The 24,451-nt window shown below is 32.2% G+C and overlaps 1 long non-coding RNA gene across 1 annotated transcript; it reads left to right on the top strand.

Moving 5' to 3' along the window:
* Positions 1 to 14,189: 14,189 nt before the first annotated feature.
* On the top strand, positions 14,190 to 15,013 carry LOC110226100. Its single transcript, XR_002330220.1, has 2 exons — positions 14,190 to 14,640; positions 14,741 to 15,013. It is a non-coding gene; the product is annotated as an uncharacterized LOC110226100 (long non-coding RNA).
* The last annotated feature ends 9,438 nt before the right edge of the window (positions 15,014 to 24,451 follow it).

Raw genomic sequence — 24,451 nt, 5'->3', positions numbered from 1 at the left:
AACAAGAGCCGAAGGCGTGGCATAGTCTATGATGCGAGCGCCTTACGTGAGCCATGGCAAAAGTCATATTCCTCTACTGAACATGATGAGGAATATGACTATAAATATAGCCATTTATGATGAGGAATATGACTATAAATATAGCCATTCCTTATCACAAGCTCCAAAAATTCCTTTCCTTTCTTTTCTAGCATTCAATAAATCTGGAGGTGGAGAAATTATGAACCTGTCAAGTGGACCTTTGTGTCGTGGCTTTTTGCGCTGCGAAGGACCGGCTTTGTTTTTTGGCTCATAATCCTTCTCTTCTCCCCCATCATCATAATCTTCAAATTCAGGAGGTGGTGGCGTCATTTGAACAGCAGCTTTAAGTTCAGCCTTTCTCATCATAAATGCTTTTATTTCTTCCCTAACATGCTCTGGACACTCTTTGCATTTAGTCGCATTTCGAAAACCTCCAACCAAGTCTTGTTTGTGACGACTGATTCCTCCATTAGTTGTTTTGAAACAATGATTACATGTCCATTTGTTTCTGTTGGTGGGATCGGGAGTACCATGTTTTCTTCCTGGATCCATTTCTTGGCTTGGATGATCAGCTATGGTGTCACTTATCTAAAAAAACAGAAGTAAGACATTTTTGGACGTGAGTATTTTGTTTTACGTACTCATATCGATTGACAAATTATGAAAACATGATTCAGACTAATATGATAGCATAAGCACACGACGTGTTGGATTTTTATTTAGTCGATCCAACAATATGTTAATTGTAAAAAGCAAACAAATCTGAACAGTGATGGCTTTGAAAAAATCACGAAATCGTTAAACAAAACATGAGAACAAAACAAAGTCACTAATCTAAAAGAAATTAAAACAGAACATGAGAACTAAACAAAATTGAAACAGACTTGAGAAAAACATAGCAAAATGTCAAAGAGAATAAACAAAGGAAGAATGAATTACCTTAGAATAAAACTTGAGAAGTTTGAGAAGTGAGAAGAGAGAGCGTCTGCTGTGGTTTGTTTGAATATAAGAGAGGAATGCCAAAAGTCGTCTAGGGATTTTTATTGGTGTGAATCGTGAGAATATTGACACACATAAATAGGGATTTTTAAAACCAATTTGAGATTTATAAATATACTCAAAGTAATTACACGTTGAGTTTAAAAAAGCTAACAAGAAGATTACAAATATTTCACTTTCCTTCTGTTGCGCCACAACACAGTAAAGCGCTCGCATCGCGCAACGTCGCTTTTGCCATGGCTCACGTAAGGCGCTCGCATCATAGACTGTGCCACGCCTTCGGCTCTTGTTGAGATTTTTCTTGTGCCTCGGTGCGCATCGCGCCATTGCGCTCCACAGGCGCGCTTTTTTAAACGAAGTTACTCAACAGGTAACTCCAATTTCATTTAAACCCTTTACTCAATTCTGACATTTGAGTATTACTCACAGAGACTAACTAAATTTTTATTCACCTGTTCTGTGAGGTTACTGGAGTTACCTGGAGCCGCTGCTCCACCTCAGTGGATGTTGAGAAGCTCGCAGCAAAGCTGGAACTTCTGGCCAGGTACCGTCTTAGTTAGAAAATCTGCTGGATTGACTGTTGTGTGGATTTTGTGTAGAACAACATCACCCTTAGACACTATATCCCTGATGAAATGAAATTTAGTGTCTATGTGCTTGGTTCTCTCGTAATGAACTGAATTCTTTGCTAGGGCTAGAGCACTTTGTGAAGCATAATGAACCATAACACTGTCTTGCTTAAAACCCAATTCTGAACACAAACCTTTCAACCAAATGGCTTCTTTCACTGCTTCAGTAAGAGCCATATACTCCGCTTCTGTGGTTGAAATAGCCACAACAGATTGTAAACTTGATTTCCATGAAATTGTGTTTCCACCAACTTTAAACACAAAACCCATCACTGATCTTCTCCGATCTAAGTCTGTCGCATAATCTGAATCTGAAAATCCTTCAATGCAGAACTTAGAATCCTTCTTAAAAATTAAGTTTTGAGTGTATGCACCTTTTAAATACCTTAACACCCATTTCACTGCAGACCAATGATCTTTTCCTGGACTTGACATAAACCTGCTGATTAAACCCACTGCAAATGCTAAATCTAGCCTTGAACCAACCATAGCGTACATTAAACTCCCCACAACACTTCCATATGGAATTCTTTCCATGTGTACAGCTTCTGTTTTCTTTTCCTCTTCTGACAAACTTCTGAGTTTGAAATGAGCAGCAGTTGATGTAATCACTGGCCTTGCTTCAAACATTCCAAATGTTTTTAACACTTTCTCCAAGTAGTTTCCCTGAGACAGAATCAATTCTCCCTTCTCTCTATCTCTTATGATATCCATGCCCAGAATTCTTGAAGCCTTCCCCAAATCTTTCATTTCAAACTCACAATTCAGCTTGTCTTTAAGCTCCTGTATAACAGTCATACTCCCTGAAATTATCAGAATATCATCAACATAGAGCAACAAATAGATAGCTTTATCAGTTTGAGTGTCTCTCATGTAGACACATGGGTCATAGCAGCTTCTTTCAAACTTCTGATCCTGCATGAATCCATCAAACCTATGATTCCAAAGCCTAGGAGACTGTTTTAGGCCATATAGGGACTTCCTCAACAAACAAACTTTGTTTTCGTTTCCCTCTTGTATGAATCCTTCAGATTGAGTCATTAGGATCCTTTCCTCTAGATTACCATCCAGAAAAGCTGTTTTAACATCCATTTGCTCCAGCTCATAATCCATGTTAACCACAAGTGATAACATTAACCTAATGGAGACATGTTTCACCACTGGAGAAAACACTTCATTATAATCAATTCCTTCTTGCTGCAAAAAAAAACCTTAGCAACAAGTTTGGCCTTGTATCTCTATTTCTCCACTCCTGGTATGCCTGGCTTCAATATAAAGATCCATTTTCATCCAATCAGCTTCTGCTTTTCTGGTTTCTCAATTATATCCCAAGTATGAATCTTTCTATGAGAATCCATCTCTTCCTTCATTGCATTTTCCCACTGCTTTCTCTTACTACTTTTCATAGCTTCTTCATATGACTTAGGCTCTTCTATTTCCAAGTCTTCTGCTATTGCCAAAGCATAAGCTACGAAATCTGCGTCTTCGAATCTTGATGGAGGCCTGATATTACTTCTCCGTTTTCTGTCCCTCGTCAACAAATAATCATCCAGGGACTGATCATTTTCTGATCCACCAACTTCCTCATCTGTTTCTGATTCTTGTGAACTTTCAGAATTTTCTAATGAAGATGTGGAAGTTTCTCCACCTTGAGAAGATGCGTCATCCGAATCAGAATAACTGGTAGAAGGACCTCTAATAAGATCATGGCTGAAAGACACTCTTTTTCCAGCTTTCTTCAATTTCCTGTACTCCTTTTCAGCTTCGTCTTTCCTTCCATCTGCACTACTTAGTGTGTTCTTGTATAGCTCACTTTCATTGAACACTACATTTATACTATTAGTGCATTTCCCTTCCTTAGGCAACCAGACTCTGTATCCTTTAATACCGAAAGGATATCCCATGAAAATTCCTTTGACTGCTCTTGGACTTGTCTTATCTTGGGTAACATGGACATAAGCTGAACATCCGAACCTCCTTAGGTGACTTAAATCTGGTTTTGTACCTGTCCACACTTCCTCAGGTAACTTGAAACCAATAGACGAGTTTGGTATCCTGTTGATTAAGTAGACAGCCGTAGAAGTAGCTTCAGCCCAAAATTTCTGACTCAATCCTGTTTCAGCAAGCATACTTCTAACCTTATCCATAATGGTCATGTTCATCCTCTTCGATACACCATTTTGCTGCGGTGTATAGGTACACGTTCTGTGCCTCTTTATTCCTGCTTCCTTACACAAGTTGTCAAATTGTGTGTTACAGAACTCAAGACCATTATCAGTCCGTAAGTACTTAATCTTCTTGCCCGTTTGATTCTCAACTGCTTGTTTCCATTCTTTCAATTTGTGAAATGCCTCATCCTTAGTCTTCAGAAAATACACCCATACTTTCTTTGAGAAATCATCAACGAAGCTTACAAAGTACTTGCAACCACCAAGACTTTCTGGAGTAGAAGGAGATCCCAGAGATCAGAATGTATATAATCTAATATACCTTTGGTGGTGTGCTTAGCAGTTGGGAAACTTTGCTTGTCAGATTTTCCAAGTACGCAACTCTCACAAAAGTCCAGCTTGTCTACTTCTTTTCCCGACAAGTAACCTTCTTTAACCAGCACGTTCATGTTCTTCAAACTCATATGACCTAGCCTAGAATGCCACAGGCTGGTCATGTCAACTTCTGGTCTTGCCACTGCAACTTCTCCTTTTACAACCTTTCCTTGTAGATAGTACAACCCATCTTGATATTTTCCAGAAATAACCTTCTGTCCATCTTTGTAGAAAGTGACTACGAAGTCTTCCCCTTCATATTTGCAGCCGTTCTTCTCAAATTGACCATATGAAATGAGGTTCCTTCCCATTGTAGGTACGTACCTCACATTTGTTAATATGACCATAGAATCATCTGGATTTAAGATCTTAATCTTACCAATCCCTTTCACTTCACAGTGAGTCATATTACCCATCAAGACCTTGCCACCATCAAACTCTTGTAGGTCAAATAGAGAATTCTTGTCTGGTGTAATATGAAAACTACAACCAGAATCCATAACCCATTCTTCCTTAGTGTCTTGAGGGCTAACGGTTAGTACTAAAGGCTGCTTTGGTTCTGTTGCAATGTTTGCTGAACTTGAAGGTTTGTTTGAGGACTTTTCAGGACACTCCCTTTTCCAATGTCCTTCTTTACCACAAATGAAGCAGCCCTTGTTGTTTTTAGTATTCTTTGGCCTTGATATTGATCTGCCTTTGCTCTTAGAACGTCCTCTCCACGGTTTGCCTTTTCCTTTGTCAAACCTCTTCTCTGATCTGCCTCTTGTTTCCACGTACAGACCTTCACTTTGAGATTTTGAAAGCTTTCCACTTTCTGCGAGTTCTCTTTCCTTTGATTTAGCAGCTCCAATGACCTCATTCAAGCTCAATGTGTCTCTGCCATACTTCAGCGTCTCTTTGAGCTGATCATATCGGTCAGATAACGAACTCAACAATAGAAAAGCTTGAACCTCTTCTGTCACATCTACTCCTATGTTGTTTAGATCAGTAACTAGCTTAAGGAAGTCATCCACATTCCCATCTATACTCTTAGAATCAGTCATCTTGTAAGTATAGAACTTAAGCTGTAAGTAGATGCGATTAGGTAGAGAAGTCTCCATGTATAACCTGTTTAGTGTAGACCACATGGCTGCAGCTGTCTCGCAGTTTTTGATCTTCCTTAGTACTTGATTTCCCACGTTTAGTACTATAAGATCTTTTGCCTTCTCTGATTTTTCAAACTTTGCAGGATCAATGTTTGAAGGCAGCTCAAAATCTCCAGCAATGCCCACTTGAGCGTCTCTTCCAGCTGCTGCAGCTTCCTCTTCTGTAGTTGGTGGGTCTCTTAGCAGCTGCTCATCATTCAAGATACTTTTCAGCCCTAGAACCCCAAAGTAAGCCAACATTCTGACCTTCCACAAAGAGAAGTCACCGGTTCCATCAAATCTGTCCACCTCGACCCGAGTGTTACTTATCTTGTAAGTCTTCTTGTAACCCTTGATCTGAAACTCTTTAGCAGCTCTACACCAGCCTGGAGCTTTGATACCCCTTGTGGAGAAAAAGTGAGTGAGATTACTTGCTAAAGAAACAACACAAGAAATTGATAACCGAGTTCACGGCCTCAACCCCTACGTCTCGGGGGAGATCTCTTGTTCCCAAAGCTTCACTATCTCAAAGAGGTTACAAGCACCACAAACTTGTGGATGTTGTTTTGGTTTACAGATTTTTCACACAAGAAGAACAAGATTCAAGATCAACCAAGAGAAAGAAGAAGCTTGCTTGGGAAGCTCTTGTATCTCTCTACTCTAGAACTCTCTTTAGATTATCTTGTCTCACCTACCACCACTATCTCTCGTATGTTGTAAAAGAGATATATAAGTGATGAATTTGGGCCACAAATTATTGCCCACACTTTTGTTCTTCTTCTCCATGCCACATTCGTTTGGCCCACTAAAGCCCAAATGTTGTGCTTTTGTCAAACTCAAATAACAATAACTTATCAATATTTACACATATATATATATATATATATATAGATATATAGACTATAGTACATATAATTTCTTATAAATATACTTATAAAGTTATAAATTTTTTTTTTTGACAAAAAAAAAAGTTATAAATAATTTAGATATATATATAATTGTTTTACCTAAAGAGTATATGAATCCTATAGTAAATGTTTTTCTAAAGATAATTTCTTTTGGTTGTAAAATCTAAGATTTAAAGTTGGTACGACGTTTGTTATGTAAAATAAGAACAACTAGGATATGACCCGCGGCACAGCGCGGGATAAATAAATTTTTGTTTTTATTTTTTTGGTAACTTGATTATTTTTGTTGCAATATTTTTTATTAAGAAAATTTTGTTTATAATCTTATGATTGATTTATTTGGTTTGTAATAAAGCTAGATTTTTGAAACTAAAAAATTTAAATTTTAAGTTGTACTTGTTTTGTTAATCTTGTTTGTTTTGTTTACTGTGTTAAAGATTGTATAATTATATTTTGATTGTTAATCCTACGATTTTACCTATGGTATACCGTCCCGTATTAATATTGATCCAAACCCATGTCACCGTATAACCCCGTCCCGTGGAATTAAACATCATTTTGTTAATTTAAAATTTGCTTTTAAATGGTACCATAATAGTTATATTTTTAATTTATATTGAGTTCAAATATTATTAAATATTAGAAATACTTTAAACATTTATAAAGTTTAAGTATTTATGATAGTTAAGCTTCTTATAAATTTTAAATAATTATAATATTTAAAATTCTTATAAAGTTAAAATATTTATAATATTTGAAGCTTCATAAAAGTTTTAATATTATAAATATTTTAAACATTTTATAAAGTTTAACTTTTTTAAAAATTTAAATAATTATAATATTTAAGGTTTAAATATTTATAATATTTAAACTTCATATAAAGTATAAACTTTAAATCAATTATTTCATTTTGTTATAACTACATATACGATCAGGCCCGGCCCTTGACAGATTTGTATGATACATTTGTGTTGGGCCTCAAATTTTTGAGGCCCATTTTGTGGGAAAGTATATTTTTTTTTTAAACCCACAATTAGTAAAATAAACCCCAAAAATTAGCAAAATTGTCTCATAATTTGTAAAATAGGCCTCATAATTGGCAGAAAAAAATTCTAACATTAGCAAAAATGTCTCATAAATAGCAAAAAAATACCCCATCATTAACAAAAAAATCCTATAATTAGTAAACAATGTCCAAAAAATAAGAAAAATTATTAAATAAAAATTATTAATACCCCATAATTGGCGAAAAAAATGTTTTAGCATTTTTTATCTCTTAAAAATGTTCCAAATTTTTTTTTCGTATTTGGCCCCGGATTTAACCGGACCGGCCATGTATACGATTGTATATAGAGAACATATAAAGTTTAAATTTTGTTAAACTTTAAATCAATCATATAAAGTATAACAAATATACTTTATATTCGTATGACAAATATATGAAAATATAACAAATGTTATTATATGTTAATAATATATAATAAACGCATGCATGTTCCTTCATTACATATAATATGATAAATGAATTTACCTGAGAAACAGGCAAGCCACCAATAGGCCAACTCACATCCTTTTGCATCAACGTATATTCTTGCTCAGTCCCATCCCCTATATATTAATAGAGAAACATTTTTAAAATTTTTTTTTACCATCATGTGTTATTAACAAGATTGCCACGCTGATGTGTCGCTCTTACAATGATTTGGCTTCTATTTAGATAATTACCCAAGATTTATTAGACTATTTACAGAATTTGCCATTAGTCTCATTAGGCATGTCAATCGGGCTAGCCCGGCCCGGCCCGGCCCGAAGCCCGCAAAACCCGCATATGTTTGAGCCGGCCCAGCCCGGCCCGTAAAAATTCTGAGCCTAGATTTTGAAGCCCGGCTCGGCCCTAATAGGGCTACAGGGCTTTTCTTTCGAGAAAAATAAACCTTTCTAATTTATAATATCTCTTGAAAAAAAAAATCTATGTATAAAACGAGTCAAACGAAACTTAAATAACCCACTAAAGTGAATCTAGTTTTAAAAAAGTTTAAAAAATAAATAATCCAAATAAATTGTTTAAACCCACACTAAATAAAATATAAAATCATAACACTTATAGTAAGACACAATTAGAAAACTAGGTTTAGGGTTTTTAATTCTATTAAAAAAAATCTTTAAACAAATCTCTTAATTAAACAATAATATTTACAAAAAAATAGTTAAAATCTCTTTTTAAGGCCTTTTCGGGCCGGCCCGAAACCGGCCGGGCTAAGCCCTAAAAACCCTTTAGCCCAACGGATTTAGCCCGGAATGCCCGATTCTTTTCTGGACATATATTTTTAAGTCCAGGCCCGCTATTTTTTAGGGCTGGGCCGGGCTAGCCTCGGGCTTCGGCCCTAATTGACATGTCTAAGTCTCATACATCCATATATCCCACTTATCAAAAACAAATTTCTAATTAAAAATTTAAAAAAAAAACACACACAATCTATACGGGACAAACTTTATTATTTCTATATTAGCAAACACATAACAAATGTTACATTTTTCTATATATGCATAACAAATAACAAATCTGTATTATCTAATATTAAAATGTAAGACATGCTATGTCCAAGCTTAAACTTAAAATCAAACAGACATTTTTTATTTCATAAATAGAGCAAACTAATGGTCTATATATTACTAGATTAGTTACAAATGTGCCATGATATTCTAATTATTTCGTTAATTAACATTAAACATCAGTAATACAAACATCATATCTCTATCTATACATAAAGGATTCGTGTATATGTATATATATATATATATTAAATTGATCTAAGGTCTATATTTTTAAATCCAGACTAACACACACACATATATATATATATTTAACAATTCAAACATATAAGCGTATAATTCATGTAAATTAATAAATTAGAATATATTTTTATAACTTTTGTAAGTACAAATTTTCCTAGGTTCATAAATCCAAACTACATTTATAAAATTAATTCTCAAAACTAAATCTATCATAAAATCAACAATAAATTAATTTTTCAAATTTTGAAGGCAATCCAAATTTCAAAAATTTAATGGAACCCTACAAAAATATTTCTCTATAATATATTTCCTGATATCATCTTCATCCTCTCAAATTTACCAAACACACATCTTCTTAGTTTTCGAGCAATCTAAATTTTTTAAATATTCATCAACTCTTTTACAAAGATGTATATGTGTTTGTTATTTAAGTTACGTTAGAAAAGAAATTGTCGTCTTTAATTATTTTACGGGTAAAACGAATTCCGATACGAAAAATCGATTATTGGAATATAAAACGTTTTTTTAAACATGTTTCATAATACACTAACAGATTTTGGATTCCGGATAATAATACAATAATTTTTGTAACTAAGACTACAATGCACTTATTTAATTGTCATTTCATCCCGCACATAGTGCGGGTAATTTATCTAGTACATCATTATAAACCACACAAAATGATAATTAATATATGATTAATTTCTTAAAAAAACAACAGAAAATAAGAGGATGAGTGTACCAAGGCAACGTTGATGTGCTCACTCCCATACCTTTTAAACCACACAAAAAGATTAGTTTTTGTAAGGTCTCAAGTCACAAAGGTAAGTAAAATGGCAGCCATTTTTTTATCAACTTTTTATGTTAAGAGGTGATGTTTACTCTTAGCAATGAAATGGATATATATAGAGAACATATACGATTAGGGTTAGATGTGATTCACGATTCCAAAAATCTTTGTGAGGAAGCAAGATTTCATGGATTAATTATAATTGGCTAGAATTAGAAAACTTAATAAATGATAATTAAATTTGTTAAAGAATCAGTTCCAAAAATCTTGGTGAGAAAGTAGAAATTGTTTTAGTTATGAGACATTTCTAATTCGTTTAGTTGGATTTAAAAACAAATTTATGTAGTTCATTTTATTTATGAAAAAAATATTAAATGCAATAAAATCCTTAGCATTAAAATAGGAAATCATTTGATTAGCAAATATTTGTTTGTTATAACTACATATACGATTGATATATTTCCAAAATCAATCATTTAATTTTGTTTGGATTTTATAAAAATGTTTCAAATAAAGAAAGATCCGACTAACTCTAATTCCGGATTTTTTTTAGAAAGTCTCAAATAACAAAGGATCCGAATGACTCAAATCCGAGTCAAAATCCAGCTCAAACAAAAACCCTGACCCGCAGTAAATGAGCAAAAAACATCGATAAAAAACTTTAAATGATTTATTGTTTGGTTCTATTTTAGATTGTACACATACTTTTTTTTTATCGATTGAGTAATATATGCCTGTTTTAAAATTTTGAATCACATCATATGCAAAAAAAAATTAAAATTTTATTAACTATATATCTTTTATGATAATTCAAAATAATATAAAAATAAGATCAAATAAAAGTGAAATGAGAATATATATATATATATATATATATATATATATATATATATATATATATATATGTTTAAATTAGGTAGAGAAGTTTTAAGAAATTAGCTTAAATTTGTTATATTAGCAATAAATCATTATATTTGCAAAATATTTTTGGTTTTGCTAAAAACTTAAAGGAAAGATCCGATTGAAGATTTCCGAAGTCAAAATCAGAAAAAACCTAAGAAATCTTTCTTCTTACCGAGTAAATCTAAACCTAGAAAGGAGTCAAAAGGACGAAGTCGTTCGCAGCACTAACATCTCGTGTCCAAATCTAGTTTGATTAACGATTTTGCAGCAGTATATATTTCCAGGTATATTCTAAATCACCAATTTCGATACTTAATTTTGAAGTTAGTATATTTATAAATCGCTACAAATTGGTTCTAGTTCAACCAAAACTAGTAAACTTGATTCAGTTCCATTTTCAGCTTGTCGTTATGGAGTGTGCCTCAAGCGACGTCAATGGTTTGACAAGCTGGGCAATGCTGGATTTGGAAGTTCTCCACTGCCCTATTTGCTTCGAGCCACTCACTATTCCAATCTTCGAGGTTGCTTTTCAAATATTGCATAATTATAGATTCATAATATTTATAGAGAAATATTTTTGTAGGGTTCCATTAAATTTTTGAAATTTGGATTGCCTTCAAAATTTGAAAAATTAATTTATTGTTGATTTTATGATAGATTTAGTTTTGAGAATTAATTTTATAAATGTAGTTTGGATTTATGAACCTAGGAAAATTTGTACTTACAAAAGTTATAAAAATATATTCTAATTTATTAATTTACATGAATTATAAACTTATATGTTTGAATTGTTAAATATATATATATATATATGTGTGTGTGTGTGTGTGTTAGTCTGGATTTAAAAATATAGACCTTAGATCAATTTAATATATATATACATATACACGAATCCTTTATGTATAGATAGAGATATGATGTTTGTATTACTGATGTTTAATGTTAATTAACGAAATAATTAGAATATCATGGCACATTTGTAACCAATCTAGTAATATATAGACCATTAGTTTGCTCGATTTATGAAATAAAAAATGTCTGTTTTTAGGGCTTAGCCCGGCCGGGCTCGGATCGGCCCGAAAAGCCCTTAAAAAGAGATTTTAACTATTTTTTTTGTAAATATTATTGTTTAATTAAGAGATTTGTTTAAAGATTTTTTTTAATAGAATTAAAAACCCTAAACCTAGTTTTCTAATTGTGTCTTACTATAAGTGTTATGATTTTATATTTTATTTAGTGTGGGTTTAAACAATTTATTTGGATTATTTATTTGATTTTAAATTTTTTTAAAACTAGATTCACTTTAGTGGGTTATTTAAGTTTTGTTTGACTCGTTTTATACTTGGTTTTTTTTTTTAAGAGATATTATAAATTAGAAGGGTTTATTTTTCTCGAAAGAAAAGCCCAAAAAAGCCCGTAAAAGCCCTGTTAGGGCCAAGCCGGGCTTCAAAATCTAGGCTCAAAATTTTTACGGGCCGGGCCGGGCCGGGCTGGGCCGGGCTCAAACATATGCGGGTTTTGCGGGCTTCGGGGCGGGCCGGTCCGAGCCCGGCCGGGCTAAGCCCTAAAAACCCTTTAGCCCAACGGATTTAGCCCGAAATGCCCGATTCTTTTCTGGACATATATTTTTAAGTCCGGGCCCGCTATTTTTCAGGGCTGGGCCGGGCTAGCCCGCGGGCTTCGGCCCTAATTGACATGTCTAAGTCTCATACATCCATATATCCCACTTATCAAAAACAAATTTCTAGTCTATACTATATAAAAGTCAAGGCTATAAGCTCTTAAAGGCGTCCACATATGATTTTAAACGATCAATCTCGGTTAGACATCTCGCTGATTAACATATTTTGATTATGATAATTTTCTATATTAAAGTTTTGTCTAAAAAGAAAAGAAAAACAGTAAGAGAAATATTTGAAAATATAGAAATATTTCTAATTATATTAATCTTGTGTTATTTGAAAAGATAGAAATATTTCTAATTATAATCAAAATGTCAAGTTTAAATTTTTATAGAAATATTTCTAATTATAATCAAAATGTCAAGTTTAAATTTTTAAAGATAATTAAATTTATAAAGAAATATATGTAAAGAATAGAAATGTAAACTTTTGAAAAACAACATATGGAAATAAGAAAAGCAATATATACAAGAAAACAAACGTAAATTTTTGAAAAACAATATATGAAATACGTTAAACTTATATTCTTATTTTGTTAATCTTCTAATTTTCCAACAAAAAATAGAATATTAACAAAAAAAAACATATTCGATTAACTCTAGATCTTTTCAATATAAATAATAACTGGAGGCATCTGATTTGATTATAATTTTTAAGCTATAAATTTCAAGCTGTTAGTAACAATTAGGGTTGATTACTACTTTTAATGGCGCTTCTTTTTATATTTTTCATCGCTTTTGCCACTACTGGCACTTCTCTCTCTTTGTCGGGCTGTTTCTGTTTTATATTTCCGATAAACCCTAAAACATGTGTTTGTGTATGATGTTATATATGATTTGATGTTGTTTGCGTAAAACTTTTGGGTTTCAAGAACAAGAAGGATCGATGACAAGCATCATTGGTCGATGTTTGTACTCTTTCATATCGGTTATGAATCGTAAGACCTTGATTTGATTATTTGAGTTAATTTTTTGCTTTTACAGAAGAAGGATCAACAACAAGCACATATGTTTTATTAGTTATATATGGGATCATGTTCATGTTGCTTCCTCCGCAAGTAATTTACAATTTTGTAGCATTAAGGATTTTGGTTTGAAAAGTTTCAAAATGTGTGGATCTTAAATCGAGTATATATATGTGTGAAAGTATCAATAATTTAGTACATGTGGTGGCTATGCTGGTCTTGAATAACACAAATGTTATGAGAAAATAGGCAATTATTCTGGTCTTGGAGGTTAAAGGAGGTTCGTTGGGAAACAAGTTGTGTTACTCTAAGGTAAATTCTTTTGAAAGCTTATTTAGTGGTTCTAACGAATTCAGCATCAATTGCTTGTGCCCAAAAAGTGCCACATGCTAATAAATCTAAGGAAGTGGTGGTGGTGGTGGAAGTTGAGGAACATACATGTAAGACCATGCAAGAAATCTCTCTTGGAAAAGATCTCTAGGCCAATATAGGAAAAATTGTTTTACGTTAAAATGTGGATACAACTATGGCTAATAAGGTAACTTCTTATGTGATTCTGTTTTTTTTTTTAACTTAGGTTTTATATACTTTAGTTAGATGATATCTAACCAGGCAAAAAGGTATAAAGACTTGTGTTGAAATTGTAGAAAAAGTTGTTATTATTGGAGTACCAATTTCAATCAAAAAAGGGAATTGAAGAGACGTAAGAAAAGTAATACATTTAATTGATAAGAGTTTTCTTGCGTTATAAATAATTGACGTCATAATCTAGGTAGCAAAGATGGTTGTATTCCATGTAAAAAATGAAGGAGAAAGAGAGAAACGCGGATAGATTGGCGACCAGCGAGAGAGAGAGAGAGAGATAGATAGAGAGAAAGCCATTGTCGTGAGAAGATGTTCGATTGTGATATCATAAGATAAACTTGGATTATCATTCATGGAAAAGAAAAGTGAGAAAACAGTTATAACATGACCTTTTTATTGTAACGTTTGGTTCATATGTAGCTAAAACTTGATGGTGAGGTTTCTGGTATTATTGTCTTGAGGTTTAATGGTAGGATATAGATTTAAACGGATTTTTAGAAGAAAGCTTCTTCAACTTGTTCGAGAAGATTTCTTCTAAAGTTTCAGATCTAACAAGCAAAGTGGAGACATGAATATCCAAACGTACTCGGAATAATCTGAAATTTGGTAAGAGTATTCTGGAGACGTGGAATGAACTTTTGGTAGATAGGCGTCAAATTTCGAGTTCAGAAGGTCAAATGAACGACGTTGTTTCGGGTAGTTAATTCATAGGCTTATGGATCTATGTTTGGTTAATGTTATAAGTTTAAATTTGTTGCTTTATTTTTGACCACATAATAATAAATGTTTTACATAGAAGAAGATAGAGAGGATGAGGAAGAAAGTGAGGAAGAGGAAGAGGAAGAGTATAACGAAGAAGCGGAAAGTAACGGTGACGACGGCCATGAAAAATTGACAATGTAGATGACGAGAATGAATATGAAGAGTAAGAAACGATGAATGTGAAGAGAAAACGAAGACATAGGTGTTGGCGGCCAATTGAATATGAGAAAATAAGATTGATTCATGATTCTTTTGATAAGATTTTATTCTTAAACACTATTGATTTTTATAATTGTGCATTTGAACTGAAAATTTTGCTTTAATAGTAATTTAAAAATTATCATCAATCATATATAATTTTCACCAAAATATAACAAATAAACCCACGCGTAGCGTGGGTCCAAAACCTAGTCTATACTATATAAAAGTCGAAGCCATAAGCTTCTCAGGCTGTCCACCTAGGATTTTAAACAACCAATCTTAATTAGACATGTCATTATTTAGCATATTTAGATTTTTGAAATTGTCTATATTAAAATTTAACTAAAAAGGAAAATAAAAACCAATGATGTGGTTAAAAAAGAATTTTAACTTTTTCAAAAATGATGACAATTTTCTATATTAAAAGTTTTGTTAAAAAGGAAAAAAGCAACATATGGAATAATTAATATTTTTAATTCAGATTAAATAACATTTATAATTATAAATATTTTCTATAACATTTTTAATCGCTAATTAACATTTTTAGCCATCACCTCAATTGACATTTTCAAATTCTCATATTTTCTATATTGACATACTTGTGAAAAGGAAATCGAAAATATAGGAATCTTAAATATAAGAGAAGTTTTTGTTACAATAAATATTTGTAAAAAGAAAGAAACGCATAAAATGTTAAAATAGATTATACACATCTTGCCGATTTATTTTCCAAAAATGTTAATTTTGTGATGAGAATACGTGTATATAAGCATAATCTCTAACGGAAAAGAATAAGAAAAAGACACAAAACAAAGTTAAAAAAGAAGAAATATTGGTGTGGTAAAGTCAAAGAGCAACATGCATATTAGTTAGTATAGTTACCCTTTAACCTTCGTGATTGTTCTTCTGAACTCCATCTCGGCTATTATGATGCTTTGCTTCTGCGCCGAACTATGTGTCAAATGTTGTGTCCGCTAGGAAGAGTCGTCTGCTACAGTTAATGCGTGATCAACTATTAAGATAAGTTAGATTTTGGTTGGCTTTTTCTATTATTTTAAGATGAGTTAAGTTTTAGATTAGTAACCTAAAACATAGCAGACCGATACTGCGGTTGACCGTACCATCAAGAGAGCAGCATGATCAACATTCATAATAATATTGTTGATTCTGTCATCGAAGAAGAGCCAATCATAAAACAGAGCGAGCTTAGCACTTTGTTCGGTGTGATGATTTTGCCTACACAGTTCCAGAAACCTACCTATAGGCTATAGTTACCCATCTTGGCATGATCTCTTATCGGATGATTTCGTTAGTTCGGTGAACTACACAGCAAATGAATAGGACTATGTCGATCAAAAGTGTTTGTTTTTCAAGACCAGATAGAAATTTCGTCAAGAACCATATCTAATGCCGTTTCTGGCTTCCCAATCTCACATCTCAGGAGTGATCCAGAGAAGGACGTACCTACTTGAAGTCTTTAACCGATAAAACTGCGAAGTGTCAGAGTAATGGTTTGAGGCCTTATCGTTCCATATGTCTTCAAATTCAGAGACGTAAACTAGGTCCTGCAACAACCGGACAAAATCCCTTCCAATTTTCAAACTCAAGTGCAGAGTCTCTCTAAACATTCTGACACAGAATTTGATCTCCAGTCTCTTCACATGTTCCAGTTTCGCAATGCCTGAGACACTACAAGGATCGGCTAATAAATGAAGAAAACTGTACATGGCTAGGATATTCAGATTTAAAAAATACTATTAGTCTCATTAAATTTGAATAGGTTAATCAATCAAAAGATAGGTGAAAAGTTCAAAAAAAGTATTTAATCAAGAGGTACCTAACATGTTTACGTCTATTCAATTTTTTCATTTTATTTAAATATCGATTGATTTTTATGTTTTAAGTTTGATATTCGGATATTAAATTACTAAAAATGAGTAAAAATGTTTGAGTTAATTAATCGGTAAAATAGGAAAAAAAAAATACTAGTAAAATTGTATATGCAATGTCTAGGTTTATGATAATAATACTTTATTGAAACAAACAAAAAATAATATTTCTTATCTTAACAGTGATAAAATCTGTTGATTTTTAACTAACATGTTACAACTATATATAACAACGATTTTTTTATGATGTAAAATAAGCATGTCAATGGTTGTAGTTAAAGATCTTACATATTTGTTTTTCAAGTTAGGAGAGCTAGGGAAATCTAATTTCTTAAAGTTGTTCGAACAAAAGAAAGAACATCTTATCACTTTGTTTTACACAAACAAAATATTTTTGTTAGAAAACATATCTGATTTTTTTTTACGTAAGATAATGTAATAAAAATAAAAGAAAAAAGATGTGAAAAAGCATGTCGATTATAAATTTGATTTCCAAGTTGGGAGAGGTTGGAGGAGGTCTCGAAAGCTAAGTTCTTAAAGCTGTTCAAACAAAAGAATGAACAACTTATCAATTTGTGCCAACTAAATGTTAGAAAAAATATTGAAAATATTTTAATTGTGTAAGATAATGTAATAAGAAATAAAATAAAAAGATGTGAAAAGAACGTTGATGATGTATTATAAATTCTTACAAATTTGTTTTCTAAGTTGGTAGCGCTAGGAAAAGCTAAGTTCTTAAAGTTTTCTTAAAGTTTTTCGAACAAAAATATACAACATTTTATCACTGTGTGCCACCTAAACAAAAGATTTTTGTTAGAAAACATAATATATTGAATTATTGTTTAAGATAGTGTAATAAAAATAAATTAAACAAAGTTTTATTTTGCAATAACAAAATAAATGAAAGATAATATTTTAGAAACTATCATTAGTAGTATATGATTTTCTTCAAAATATTTAAAATAAATGCAAAAATGTTAAAATATATGACTCTAAATCTGTTTGATTAATAACAAAAAAATACTAATAGATAAGAGCGAACACAAGTATGCCCTAACGTGTACATATTTTGGTTGTTTAATTTCAAATATTTTGTCAAAATAATGTATTAATCAATCAAGAGGTAGTAGGCTAAGAAAAACAAAAAAAGTATAAAATATGTAAGACTTTAACTAATATGTGTGGAGGAGGTTCTCGAAGAAATTAAAAAGATACTAATAAACAGAATAAAACAGTTAAAAGTTGTTCGAAGAAATTATTTTATAAATTTTTTTAAAATTTTAAGTTGTTCGAACAACTTAAAGATCTTACATATTTTATACTGTTTTTATAAAATAAGTAAGAAACACATATTAAAAGATACTAATAAACAGTATAAAAACAATATAAAATTGTTCGAAGAAATTATGTGTTTTATATGATGTGCCTTCAAAGACTATATTAGTATCAATAGAAGGTAATTAACTAAAATAAGTAGAAAAAATAATAATTTATAATATAAAAAATTAATGATAATTGTTAATCATATATTTTAGATTTACATTATAGTTTTCTTAATGGTGTATTTGAAATATAAATTTTTCTCAAAAGTAATTGAAAAATATTTAGTGATGGAAACACTATAATACATCAGATTTCTAATATTATACCAACTTTGTCCTAAAGAATTTCTTTTCTTATTAAAACAAATTTGTAAACAACATAAATGATTCTAAGAATATAAAGAAAAAATAATTATGTTAAAAAGAATAAAAAAATAAATGATTATAGTACTTTTGTATTACTATATGTCAATATATAGCTACTAAAATATTTACTAAACCTGAAATTATATTAAAACAATCGATACAAAACTTAAAAAATTTAAAAAAAACACACAATCTATACGGGACAAACTTTATTATTTCTATATTAGCAAACACATAACAAAATGTTACATTTTTCTATATATGCATAACAAATAACAAATATGTATTATCTAATATTAACATGTGAGACATGCTACGTCCAAGCTTAAACTTAAAATCAAACAGACATTTTTATTTCATAAATCGAGCAAACTAATGGTCTATATATTACTAGATTAGTTACAAATGTGCCATGAATTCTAATTATTTCGTTAATTAACATTAAACATCAGTAATACAAACATCATATCTCTATCTATACATAAAGGATTCGTGTATATGTATATATATATTAAATTGATCTAAGGTCTATATTTTTAAATCCAGACTAACACACACACATATATATATATATATATATATATATATATTTAACAATTCAAACATATAAGCGTATAATTCATGTAAATTAATAAATTAGAATATATTTTTATAACTTTTGTAAGTACAAATTTTCCTAGGTTCATAAATCCAAACTACATTTATAAAATTAATTCTCAAAACTAAATCTATCATAAAATCAACAATAAATTAATTTTTCAAATTTTGAAGGCAATCCAAATTTCAAAAATTAAATGGAACCCTACAAAAATATTTCTCTATAAATATATTTCCTGATATCATCTTCATCCTCTCAAATTTACCAAACACACATCTTCTTAGTTTTTGAGCAATCTAAATTTTTTAAATATTCATCAACTCTTTTACAAAGATGTATATGTGTTTGTTATTTAAGTTACGTTAGAAAAGAAATTGGCGTCTTTAATTATTTTACGGGTAAAACGAATTCCGATACGAAAAATCGATTATTGGAATATGAAACGTTTTTTTAAACATGTTTCATAATACACTACCAGATTTTGGATTCTGGATAATAATACAATAATTTTTGTAACTAAGACTACAATGCACTTATTTAATTGCCATTTCATCCCGCACATAGTGCGGGTAATTTATCTAGTACATCATTATAAACCACACAAAATGATAATTAATATATGATTAATTTCTTAAAAAAACAACAGAAAAATAAGAGGATGAGTGTACCAAGGCAACGTTGATGTGCTCACTCCCATACCTTTTAAACCACACAAAAAGATTAGTTTTTGTAAGGTCTCAAGTCACAAAGGTAAGTAAAATGGCAGCCATTTTTTTATCAACTTTTTATGTTAAGAAGTGATGTTTACTCTTAGCAATGAAATGGATATATATAGAGAACATATACGATTAGGGTTAGATGTGATTCACGATTCCAAAAATCTTTGTGAAGAAGCAAGATTTCATGGATTAATTATAATTGGCTAGAATTAGAAAACTTAATAAATGATAATTAAATTTGTTAAAGAATCAGTTCCAAAAATCTTGGTGAGAAAGTAGAAATTGTTTTAGTTATGAGACATTTCTAATTCGTTTAGTTGGATTGAAAAACAAATTTATGTAGTTCATTTTATTTATGAAAAAAATACTAAATGCAAAATCCTTAGCATTAAAATAGGAAATCATTTGATTAGCAAATATTTGTTTGTTATAACTACATATACGATTGATATATTTCCAAAATCAATCATTTAATTTTGTTTGGATTTTATAAAAATGTTTCAAATAAAGAAAGATCCGACTAACTCTAATTCCGGATTTTTTTTAGAAAGTCTCAAATAACAAAAGATCCGAATGACTCAAATCCGAGTCAAAATCCAGCTCAAACAAAAACCCTGACCCGCAGTAAATGAGCAAAAAACATCGATAAAAAACTTTAAATGATTTATTGTTTGGTTCTATTTTAGATTGTACACATACTTTTTTTTTATCGATTGAGTAATATATGCCTGTTTTAAAATTTTGAATCACATCATATGCAAAAAAAAATTAAAATTTTATTAACTATATATCTTTTATGATAATTCAAAATAATATAAAAATAAGATCAAATAAAAGTGAAATGAGAATATATATATATATATATATATATATATATATATATATGTTTAAATTAGGTAGAGAAGTTTTAAGAAATTAGCTCAAATTTGTTATATTAGCAATAAATCATTATATTTGCAAAATATTTTTGGTTTTGCTAAAAACTTAAAGGAAAGATCCGATTGAATATTTCCGAGTCAAAATCAGAAAAAACCTAAGAAATCTTTCTTCTTACCGAGTAAATCTAAACCTAGAAAGGAGTCAAAAGGACGAAGTCGTTCGCAGCACTAACATCTCGTGTCCAAATCTAGTTTGATTAACGATTTGGCAGCAGTATATATTTCCAGGTATATTCTAAATCACCAATTTCGATACTTACTTTTAAAGTTAGTATATTTATAAATCGCTACAAATTGGTTCTAATTCAACCAAAACTAGTAAACTTGATTCAGTTCCATTTTCAGCTTGTCGTTATGGAGTGTGCCTCAAGCGACGTCAATGGTTTGAGCAATATTCACTTGAAACGACTAGAGAATAAGACAAGCTGGGCAATGCTGGATTTGGAAGTTCTCCACTGCCATATTTGCTTCGAGCCACTCACTATTCCAATCTTCGAGGTTGCTTTTCAAATATTGCATAATTATAGATTCATATAATTTTGTATTTTTTTGGTCAATCGTTGCATTAATTAAGAAGATGGTTTTTGGAATTGTAGTCATGATCACTAGCTAGTCTTTTCTTTTTTTTTTTTTTTTTTTTTTGTGCAACACTAGCTAGTCTGTTCATGAGATCTTATTTTCAGCTAAATTTCTATCATTTTTTTTTTTTTTTTTTTTTTCTAAATTTCTATCATATATTTGTTCTTGTGATTGTTGTTGCTATAGGTTTCGTTTCTTGAATAAAGCTTTGATTGTAATTTATTGGTTTTGTATTTCAGTGTGGTAATGGACATTTAGCTTGCTCTTTCTTGCTGTCCCAAACTGAGTAATAAGTGCCCTTCATGTTCTTTACCTATTGGCCACAAATCGCGGTAGAGCAATGGAGAGTGTACTTGAGTCAGTTTTCGTCCCATGCCAAAACGCAGAGTTAGGTTGCACCAAGAATGTCTCTTATGGGAAACAATCATCCCATGACCCGGAATGCATCTTCTCTCGATGCACATGCCCCGCACAAGGATGTAACTTAAAACCCCACGCGCCTGAAATTGTTTTTCTCTCAAATTTTTTTCTCGCCCTTGCCGCAACCTCGAGCGTCTTCTCCGGTGACTGGTGGTTGGTGGCTTCTTTAGCATCACACCGGTCACCCCTCTTTTCTTTTATCGTTGCTCCACTCCGGTGCTTGAGATTCTCGGCCAAGTCTTGTTAGAATTTGTGTCCATGATTAAATCTTGTAATATCATATATGTTATAGTTTGTATGTGAAGTCAACGGATGTCATGTGCTACGTGTTACTTACTACGAAAGGGTGTGAGTAAGACACGTAACTTGTGTGAAAAGTTACAACTCTTACCAACGGTTACTTAGAGTAGTTAGTTATGTACACATCTATATAAGTGTGTATGTTGTCTTATGTAAAAACTGTCGAGAATAATTGAGAAGTTTTTCCACTTTTCAATTCTTTGTTTTCTCTACCATGCTCTGTATTTGAAGCAATGGCTTCTACAATTATACAAGAGCAAAAACACCAACATGGTATCAGAGCTTTAATGATTCAAGGACCAATCGAAGCATTAAGAGAAGCATAAAAAGAATCTGCAAAAAGGTTCAAGTCAAAACAGAGATCATGGCAAGACGTTGCAGCAAGTGATTCACATGTTTGATGGAGAAACGATGGAATCTGGTGTGTAACAAGATGAAGACCATCTTACTATCGACATAACTGTGGCTGGTGGTGAAAGGTGTTCCTAACAAACTGACGCAATCCGAAGAGACATCCGAAGGGGTGCAATTAAGAAATCAAAGGAAGGAAGCGTCAATGGAGGAATTAAGGACACTGTGCAGCACATGAAGATCATGTCTTTTCACAGAATTAGAACACGTATGAAGGTGTGTTCGGTGCTCGACCAAGAAGAAGGGATTCTGGTTTTAAACCAGAAAATCAATAAAAGTGGTGTGAGGTGTAAAAAACACAATCTCACGGAGGAAGCTACCTGTTTTAAGAAACAGAGCAAGGCTTGTTAGCAAAAAGTGGTGTGGAGTCGTTGAGAATGATGTTCACACGGGGAAGCCGCCTGTTGTAAGAAACAGGGCAAGGCTTAGTATCAAAAGGTGTTGTTGAGTTGTGAAGAACACTGCAACACGGAGTAAGCTTCTGTTGGGAGAACAGTGCAAGGCTACTCCACAAAAAGGTTCAAGGGAACCGATGTCGTCAACGAGACGTGGAGAAAGTTTGTTTTAAAAAGTAAGAAACAAACGTAGCGACAAAAGTCAAAATAGAGCCGAGAAATGGTGTGACTTTTGTACGTGTGACAATCACAATGGGAGTGATTGTTGGAGAAAGCAACACAACGATGTTAGCTTGCCTACGGGTGTTAAGGCTGCTTACCTAAGAGAAAGGGAGCAGAGGCCGGTTGCAAAGATAACCGAAGAAGACGTGAAGATGTTCACGCACAAGACGTCACAGAGACGTGATGGTGATCAAAGGAAGACACCAAGCAAAAAGTTGAGATGCTTACCTAAGAGTGAAAGGAAGCATTGGCTGGTTGTATAGACAACCGAAGAAGACGTGGAGAAGATTCACGTACAAGACGTCACAGAGACGTGATGATGATCAAAGGATCACATATTTGGTGATCATCAAGAGGACACCAAAAGGGAAAGAGAAGAAAGCTCACTTAAGAGAAAGGGAGTGGAAGAAGGTTGCAAGAACAGCCGACGAAAACATGATAAAAGATCACGGAGAAGACGTGAGGAAAGTTCATGGAGACTTCAAGAAAAACGTGAGAGAGATCACGGGTAAACTTGAAAGTGACTTGGAGAAGACTTTCTGGGGAATGGTCAACATGTAATGACGGCAGGAAAAGGAAATATCCAAGTGATGACAAGCCAAGGAGAGAATATCATCAAAGAGGTATTTCTAGTGCCGGGTTTAGCGAGTTGAGTGTTTCTCAAATGATATCCAATGGACACGGAGTCTTATTTGAAGACAATAAATGTATCATCAATAATCCTCAAGGAAGAAGGATATTGGATATTAAGATGAAGCAGAAGAGTTTTCCATTGAGATGGAGAAAGTCGGACACAAGTGCTTTACTTGCCAGTGAAGAAGAAGTAAAGAAGGTCTAGAGGGAGATAGAGAAGGGAAGCTTACCAATGTCGTCAAAGGGATTCAACCTAGAGAAGAGGTAAATCACCAATGTGAAGAAGAATCGATGGGATAAATGATGAAATCCCTAGATTGAAATTGGGGATTTAATCAATGGACTCAAGAGGGAGTGTTAGAATTTGTGTCCATGATTAAATCTTGTAATATCATATATGTTATAGTTTGTATGCGAGACTAGGCGATTTGATGAACATTTCTCTGTCGGCAACTTCTGCTTGAGGACAGTGGCAGGACTATTAGGAGGATGTTCTGACGTGGCACGTCTGGTTTGTTCACCGTCTCGAATGCTCTTTTTGTGCCTTCAGGTGGCTGCTGTGATGTTTGATTTGTTGATGACTTAGTCGTCGGTGGTGACTTGTTGATCATCTCCAATTGATAACGTCACTTGTATATCTTGACTTGTTGATTTTGCTCAAACCCAGGTTTTGTTTGTGTCTTGCTAGTGTTGTTGTTTTGAGTCGAAGTAGGCTTTGCTTTGAGTACTCGCCTTTTTGCGTTTTGCTTTGT

Source organism: Arabidopsis lyrata (genome assembly GCF_000004255.2).
Source record: "Arabidopsis lyrata subsp. lyrata unplaced genomic scaffold ARALYscaffold_7, whole genome shotgun sequence".
Classification (NCBI taxonomy): Eukaryota; Viridiplantae; Streptophyta; class Magnoliopsida; order Brassicales; family Brassicaceae; genus Arabidopsis; species Arabidopsis lyrata.
The sequence above is the reverse complement of the archived record's forward strand: the minus strand, read 5'-3'. Positions and strand labels throughout refer to the sequence as shown.